We start from the raw sequence: 9,349 nt of genomic DNA on the forward strand, positions 1-9,349 counted from the left end.
GAAACTCAAGATGATGGAAATTTACTTCTAGATCAGGGGTGGGCAAACTTTTGGCCCAAGAGCCACATCAGGGTTGCACAACTGTATGGAAGGCCGGGTAGGGAAGGCTGTGCCTACCCAAACAGCCTGGCTCCTGCCCCGTATCCACCCCCTCCCACTGCCTGCCCCCCTCAGAACCCCCAACCCATCCAACGCTCCTTGTCCGCTGACTGGCACGACCCCCTCCCAGGACCCCGGCCCCTAACCGCCCCCCGGGACCCCACCCCCTATCAAACTCCCCCTGCTCCCAGTTCCCTGACTGCCCCCCCAGAACCTCCACCCCATCCAACCGCCCCCTGCTCCCTGTCCCTTGACTGCCCCTGAGGACCCCCTGCCCCTTATCCAACAGCCCCGCTCCCTGCCCCCTTACCATGCCGGAGCCAGCCACGCAGCCACGCTGCCCTACAGGAGCGGCGGGCCAGAGCGCTGCCCCGTCGGTGGCATGACTGAGGGGGAGGGGGACAGTGGGGGAGGGGCTGGAGGCTAGCCTCCCCAGCGGGGAGCTCAGGGGCTGGACAGGACGGTCCCGCAGGCCAGATGTGGTCCGCGGGCCATAGTTTGCCTACCTCTGTTCCAGGTGAAGGCAGCTCACAGCATCAGACTGATATGGAAGTGGAGAAAATTTATTCACTTTCAGAGACACATGCAGAAATTGAAGTAAATGAAGTAGAAGGAAGAAAGGATGAGGAAGTTACAAACAAGTTACAGTATGGGGACCCAGCTTCATGGCCCAGATATGATGACAGTGTGCAGCAAATTCTCATGGAACATGGACCCGAACAAGTTCAAGAATTTCCCTTCCCTAAGGATGGAAATAAAAGAAAATTCTCTGCTCAGCATTACAAGAGGAAACTCATTAACGGGGAAAAAATTAATCAAAACTGGTTATAATATTCAGTGTTGAAGGACTCTGTGTTTTGTTTTTTCTGCAAGTTGTTTAGAAATCAAGCAATTGGTACATCACTTACTGAAAATGGTTTGAAGGACTGGAAAAATATATAGAATCATAGAATCATAGAATATCAGGGTTGGAAGGGACCCCAGAAGGTCATCTAGTCCAACCCCCTGCTCGAAGCAGGACCAATTCCCAGTTAAATCATCCCAGCCAGGGCTTTGTCAAGCCTGACCTTAAAAACCTCTACGGAAGGAGATTCTACCACCTCCCGAGGTAACGCATTCCAGTGTTTCACCACCCTCTTAGTGAAAAAGTTTTTCCTAATATCCAATCTAAACCTCCCCCATTGCAACTTGAGACCATTACTCCTCGTTCTGTCATCTGCTACCATTGAGAACAGTCTAGAGCCATCCTCTTTGGAACCCCCTTTCAGGTAGTTGAAAGCAGCTATCAAATCCCCCCTCATTCTTCTCTTCTGCAGACTAAACAATCCCAGCTCCCTCAGCCTCTCCTCATAAGTCATGTGCTCTAGACCCCTAATCATTTGTGTTGCCCTTCGCTGGACTCTCTCCAATTTATCCACATCCTTCTTGTAGTGTGGGGCCCAAAACTGGACACAGTACTCCAGATGAGGCCTCACCAATGTCGAATAGAGGGGAACGATCACGTCCCTCGATCTGCTCGCTATGCCCCTACTTATACATCCCAAAATGCCATTGGCCTTCTTGGCAACAAGGGCACACTGCTGACTCATATCCAGCTTCTCATCCACTGTCACCCCTAGGTCCTTTTCCGCAGAACTGCTGCCTAGCCATTCGGTCCCTAGTCTGTAGCGGTGCATTGGATTCTTCCATCCTAAGTGTAGGACCCTGCACTTCTCCTTATTGAACCTCATCAGATTTCTTTTGGCCCAATCCTCCAATTTGTCTAGGTCCTTCTGTATCCTATCCCTCCCCTCCAGCGTATCTACCACTCCTCCCAGTTTAGTATCATCCGCAAATTTGCTGAGAGTGCAATCCACACCATCCTCCAGATCATTTATGAAGATATTGAACAAAACCGGCCCCAGGACTGACCCCTGGGGCACTCCACTTGACACCGGCTGCCAACTAGACATGGAGCCATTGATCACTACCCGTTGAGCCCGACAATCTAGCCAGCTTTCTACCCACCTTATAGTGCATTCATCCAGCCCATACTTCCTTAACTTGCTGACAAGAATACTGTGGGAGACAGTGTCAAAAGCTTTGCTAAAGTCAAGAAACAATACATCCACTGCTTTCCCTTCATCCACAGAACCAGTAATCTCATCATAAAAGGCGATTAGATTAGTCAGGCATGACCTTCCCTTGGTGAATCCATGCTGACTGTTCCTGATCACTTTCCTCTCATGTAAGTGCTTCAGGATTGATTCTTTGAGGACCTGCTCCATGATTTTTCCAGGGACTGAGGTGAGGCTGACTGGCCTGTAGTTCCCAGGATCCTCCTTCTTCCCTTTTTTAAAGATTGGCACTACATTAGCCTTTTTCCAGTCATCCGGGACTTCCCCCGTTCGCCACGAGTTTTCAAAGATAATGGCCAAGGGCTCTGCAATCACAGCCGCCAATTCCTTCAGCACTCTCGGATGCAACTGGTCCGGCCCCATGGACTTGTGCACGTCCAGCTTTTCTAAATAGTCCCTAACTACCTCTATCTCCACAGAGGGCTGGCCATCTCTTCCCCATTTTGTGATGCCCAGCGCAGCAGTCTGGGAGCTGACCTTGTTAGTGAAAACAGAGGCAAAAAAAGCATTGAGTACATTAGCTTTTTCCACATCCTCTGTCACTAGGTTGCCTCCCTCATTCAGTAAGGGGCCCACACTTTCCTTGGCTTTCTTCTTGTTGCCAACATACCTGAAGAAACCCTTCTTGTTACTCTTGACATCTCTTGCTAGCTGCAGCTCCAGGTGCGATTTGGCCCTCCTGATATCTTTCCTACATGCCCGAGCAATATTTTTATATTCTTCCCTGGTCATATGTCCAACCTTCCACTTCTTGTAAGCTTCTTTTTTATGTTTAAGATCCGCTAGGATTTCACCATTAAGCCAAGCTGGTCGCCTGCCATGTTTACTATTCTTTCGACTCATCGGGATGGTTTGTCCCTGTAACCTCAACAGGGATTCCTTGAAATACAGCCAGCTCTCCTGGACTCCCTTCCCCTTCATGTTAGTGCCCCAGGGGATCCTGGCCATCTGTTCCCTGAGGGAGTCGAAGTCTGCTTTCCTGAAGTCCAGGGTCCGTATCCTGCTGCTTACCTTTCTTCCTTCTGTTAGGATCCTGAACTCAACCAACTCATGGTCACTGCCTCCCAGATTCCCATCCACTTTTGCTTCCCCCACTAATTCTACCCGGTTTGTGAGCAGCAGGTCAAGAAAAGCGCCCCCCCTAGTTGGCTCCCCTAGCACTTGCGCCAGGAAATTGTCCCCTACGCTTTCCAAAAACTTCCTGGATTGTCTATGCACCGCTGTATTGCTCTCCCAGCAGATATCAGGAAAATTAAAGTCACCCATGAGAATCAGGGCATGCGATCTAGTAGCTTCCGTGAGTTGCTGGAAGAAAGCCTCATCCACTTCATCCCCCTGGTCTGGTGGTCTATAGCAGACTCCCACCACTACATCACTCTTGTTGCACACACTTCTAAACTTAATCCAGAGACACTCAGGTTTTTCCACAGTTTCGTACCGGAGCTCTGAGCAGTCATACTGCTCCCTTACATACAGTGCTACTCCCCCACCTTTTCTGCCCTGCCTGTCCTTCCTGAACAGTTTATAACCATCCATGACTGTACTCCAATCATGTAAGTTATCCCACCAAGTCTCTGTTATTCCAATCACGTCATAGTTCCTTGACATCACCAGGACCTCCAGTTCTCCCTGCTTGTTTCCAAGGCTTTGTGCATTTGTATATAAGCACTTGAGATAACCTGTTGATCGCCCCTCATTCCCAGTATGAGGCAGGAGCCCTCCCCTCACAGACATTCCTGCCTGTGCTTCCTCCCGGTATCCCGCTTTCCCACTTACCTCAGGGCTTTGGTCTCCTTCCCCCGGTGAACCTAGTTTAAAGCCCTCCTCACTAGGTTAGCCAGCCTGCTGGCAAAGATGCTCTTCCCTCTCTTCGTAAGATGGAGCCCGTCTCTGCCCAGCACTCCTCCTTCATGGAACACCATCCCATGGTCAAAGAATCCAAAGCCTTCTCTCCGACACCACCTGCGTAGCCATTCGTTGACTTCCATGATTCGACGGTCCCTACCCAGGCCTTTTCCTTCCACGGGGAGGATGGACGAGAACACCACTTGCGCCTCCAACTCCTTTATCCTTCTTCCCAGAGCCACGTAGTCTGCAGTGATCCGCTCAAGGTCATTCTTGGCAGTATCATTGGTGCCCACGTGGAGAAGCAGGAAGGGGTAGCGATCCGAGGGCTTGATGAGTCTCTGCAGTCTCTCCGTCACATCGCGAATCTTAGCCCCTGGCAAGCAGCAGACTTCTCGGTTTTCCCGGTCAGGGCGGCAGATAGATGACTCAGTCCCCCGGAGGAGAGAGTCCCCGACCACCACCACCCGCCTTCTCCTCTTGGGAGTGGTGGTCGTGGAACCCCCAACCTCAGGACATCGCATCTCATGCCTTCCAACCAGCGGAGTCTCCTTCTGCTTTCTCCCCCCAGACATATCATCTGGTCCACTCTCCGCAATGGTACCTGTGGAGAGAACATGAAAGCGGTTAGTTACCTGTGTCTGTGTTACTGGAACCCGGACATTCCGCTTACCTCTTCTGGAGGTCACATGTTGCCAAGCTTCTTCACTGGCCTCTTGGCTCCTCTGTGCAACCTGCTCTATATCTTTAGAGCTTTGTGCCCTATCTTCAATTCTCTCTTCAATTCTCTCTTCACATGAAAGAAGTACAGAACATTTGGAATGTTTTCAAAATTGGAAAGAACTTGAATTACGATTGAAAAAAAGGAAAAACTATCGATGAAGAAAATGTACGTGTGATCAAGAAAAAAGAAGAATATTGGCAACAAATATTAGAGTGCCTGATTGCTTTAGTGAGAGTTCTCGGTGGGCATAATTTAGCATTCCGTGGATGCGGTAGAAATGAAAAATTATACACTCCAGGTAATGGAAACTTTTTAAAATTTGTTGAATACTGAGCTTTGTTTAATCCAGTCATGAAGGAGCATCTACGTAAAATAACTGATCATGAAACACAGGTTCATTATTTAGGAAAAAATATGCAGAATGAACTGATTCAAATCCTAGCAAATGTCATTAAAAAGAAAATTGTAGAAGCTGCAAAATACTTTTCAATAATACTGGACTGTAGACCAGATGCGAGTCATGTTGAACAAATGACGATGATCATTCGTTTTGAGGATATGGAAAAGTCTGCAGATGAAGATAATGTTGAAGTGCTCATAAAGGAACATTTTTAGGGTTTTGTACCACTGACTGGAGCATTTATGACTGAAACTATTCTACAAGAGCTTGAAACAATGTCATTATCTGTTGAAAACTTATGTGGCCAAGGCTATGATAATGGGAGTAATGTGAAGGGTAAAGACAAAGGTGTGCAAAGGAGAATGATGGAAATCAACCCTACGGCCTTTTTCGTTCCTTGCAGTGCGCATTCTCTGAATTTGGTTGTCAATGATGCTGCTAGATGCTGTTTGGAGGAAAGCAGTTTCTTTGACCTGGTGCAATGTGTTTATGTGTTTTTCTCAGGCTCAGCATGCTGTTGGGAGATTCTGACTCGCTATATGAATTCTCTGACTGTGAAACCACTTAGTCAGACAAGATGGGGGAGTCGTATGGATGCTTTGAAACCTCTTCGCTGTGAACCTGGAAACATTCATGATGCCCTAATTGAAATTTCTGATGATACTACCTTTATTGGATCATCTGGCAATACGGCATGTTCAGATTTAGAAGCTCTTGCAAATGGCCTTTCCAAGTTTAAATTTGTGACTTCACTCATTTTGTGGTATAATATCCTTTTTGAGATTAACCTCACTGGTAAGCAACTTCAGGAAAAGAACTTGACCATACATTCTACTGTTCAAAAACTGCAGCAAACTAAAAATATTCTGGAGGAATTCAGAAGTGGTGAAGGGTTTAAAAGAACACTGGTAGAGTCCCTCGAGCTTGCTGAAGAAATAGACTTTCCGACAGAATTTGAACCTGAGCCAGTGTTTTTTATTCGGAGTGTTTTGTAAATACAGGTTAAAGTTCATTGGAGAGTTTTCTTATTTCTTTCTATATTGGATGTGGTGGAAATGGCAGTTAAAGCAGAATAGTGTAATGGATGATTTTGGATTTGTAATAATAAAAATTATAATTAACATTTTTAATGCATTTTTATTTGAAATCGGACTGAAATATCATCTGGCTGTCATGTACAAATCTATTCTGAAAATTTCGTGTCTCTATTTTATCTGATTTCAGAAACATTGGTTGGACAGATGGACGGATGGACAAACCAAATAATTAAGCCTCTGTTTAAAAAAAAATGTGTAAAAAACATTAAAAGGGGAAAAGAGGCACAATGTTTCCCAGTTTACCAAAAATCTCAGCCTAGATCTGTCCTTGGGGTTTGGGGGTGGGGGGCACCGATAGCATGGTTCGCCTAGGGCACCACTTGCTGGCAGCTAGTCTAGGGCCGCCCCTGGATACCCACCGCCCATGCCCTGCTCCTGCATTGTCCCCAAAGTCCAGTCTTGTTGGACACATTTCTAGGCTCATCCTGTGTGCTGCCCAGCCCCTCACAGTCCCTCCCAGCAAGGGGACGTCCGGCCCACAGTAACACAAGAGCGTTGCATTCAATACAATGGACCCCAAAGTGGTCATGGGGTGTCACTGCTGCTGCCCTGTGCAGCCCCTGAACTGCCCCTCCCCTCCAATCCCTCTCAAAAGACCCCCGAATGCAGTGGGGGTGGATCAACCCCTTGTTATTCTGTCCACCAGTCAGGCCCAGAGGTGCTGGAAGCAGGGATGCTGCCACATCCCCTTGCTTGAAGTGGTTTCCATCATATACAGGGTTTACAGTTTGGTTCAATGACCACCACACTGGCTAACAAGAAGTCAGAACTGCAGCCCCCTTTGAAATCCCAGTCCTGGATTCAACACCCAGACACTAAACTTAATGATGAGTGATTATTTAAAACCAATTTCATCAAACAAAGGGTTCTTCTGATCCCAAAGGACCAGCCACATACCCAGGTCAATAAACAACTTAGATCTTACCCAATAATCATGCTGTTGCCAATGCTTTAGTATTTAATACCTAAAGGTTTATTTATAAGAGAAAAGAAAGATATGAGAGTTAAAACTGGTTAAGAATCAAATACATACAATAATTGCAAAGTTCTTGGATCAGGTCTGAAGCAGGGATGAAATAAACTACTGGCTTGTTAAGTCTCTGGCTGCTTTCAAAAGATTGGAAGGTCCTCTGTCCATTGGTTAGAATGCTCCCATTAGTATCAATCCATAGTCTGGAGATCAGAGCAGGAAAGAGGCAAAATGAAGATGCTTCCAGGGCCTTTTATACTTTCTGCCATATGGTGGGTCTGCTCTCAGTACAGTCAATGGAAAAGTACAGGCACAAGATGGAATCCAGTGTCACATGAACTGGTCACATTCCCTTGCATGCTTCGATGAGTCATAGCAGGACAGCGGTGCTGGAACAATTTCTATAGTGGGGGTGCTTAGAGCCTTTGAACTGTACTGTAAGCTTGTATACTTTCTCTACGCAAAAGAGTAAATGGACACAAATCAGATGTCAAGAATTATAACATTCATAAACCAGTCAGAGAACACTTCAATCTCTCTGGTCACGCGATTACAGACATGAAAGTTGCTATTTTACAACAAAAAAACTTCAAATCCAGACTCCAGCGAGAAACTGCTGAATTGGAATTCATTTGCAAATTGGATACAATTAACTTAGGCTTGAATAGAGACTGGGAGTGGCTTAGTCATTATGCAAGGTAGCCTATTTCCCCTTGTTTTTTCCTACCCCCCCCCCCAGACATTCTTGTTAAACCCTGGATTTGTGCTGGAAATGGCCCACCTTGATTATCATACACAATGTAAGGAGAGTGGTCACTTTGGATAAGCTATTACCAGCAGGAGAGTGAGTTTGTGTGAGGGGGTGGGGGAGGTGGGGGTGAGAAAACCTGGATTTGTGTTGGAAATGGCCCAACTTGATTATCATACACATTGTAAGGAGAGTGATCACTTTAGATAAGCTATTACCAGCAGGAGAGTGGGGTGGGAGGAGGTATTTTTTCATGCTTTGTGTGTATATAATAAGATCTTCTATACTTTCCACAGTATGCATCCGATGAAGTGAGCTGTAGCTCACGAAAGCTTATCCTCAAATAAATTGGTTAGTCTCTAAGGTGCCACAAGTACTCCTTTTCTTTTTGCGAATACAGACTAACACGGCTGTTACTCTGAAACCTTGTATATAATGGAAACCATTTCAAGTCATGGGGTGCTGCAGCACCCCTGTGATGTTATTGACATGAACTGGGACCGTATAGATCATTGTTGCAACCAAGGTCCTGTAGTGGCACCAAATCTTGTATAAAGGGGGTCAAATAAGGTGTCTAAAACAAGGTTATGGTTTGCTGGTTATGATTACACTATGTGTATCATTTTTGTAGTTGAAGTTATGAATATTGGCTCTATATTGTCTGTATTTCAAATTTATGCTTTGCTTCTGGGTGACACCCCAGACAAGTTGGTGTCAGCTCTGCCTAGCCTGCTTGATGGCCCATTAAGGACCATCAGCTATACAACTGACCCATTGAGAGAAGGCAGACATGCCTTGTGACTCAGCAAGGTGTGCAGGGACCTGCCTGTGGACAGAACTCTGAGGTTTTCCAGGCCATGTGATGGACAGCTTGTCTTTGGAACAAAGAAAGCAGAGACCACATGGCAAGAGACTATAAAAAGCTGCTGCAGCTCCTCCATCAGGTCTTCAATCCTGCTTCGAACCTCTGGAGGGACTTTGCTGCACTGAAGCTTTGAACAAAGGACTGAAAACCCATCCCAGCTGTGGGTGTTCTCCAGAGACTTGATTTGAACCTGCAGTTTATTCTATCACTGCTGCAAGCCTGAACCAAGAACTTTGCCATCACTGTATGTAATTGATTCCATTTAACCGATTCTAGTTCTCATCTGTATCTTCTTCCTTTTATGAATAAACCTTTAGATTTTAGATTCTAAAGGATTGACAATAGCGTGATTTGTGGGTCAGATCTGATTTGTATATTGACCTGGGTCTGGGGCTTGGTCCTTTGGGATTGAGAGAACCTATTTTCTTTTACTGGGGTGTTGGTTTTCATAACCATTTGTCCACATAACGAGGGGCACTGGTGG

Source organism: Natator depressus, chromosome 24, assembly GCF_965152275.1.
Source record: "Natator depressus isolate rNatDep1 chromosome 24, rNatDep2.hap1, whole genome shotgun sequence".
NCBI lineage: Eukaryota > Metazoa > Chordata > Testudines > Cheloniidae > Natator > Natator depressus.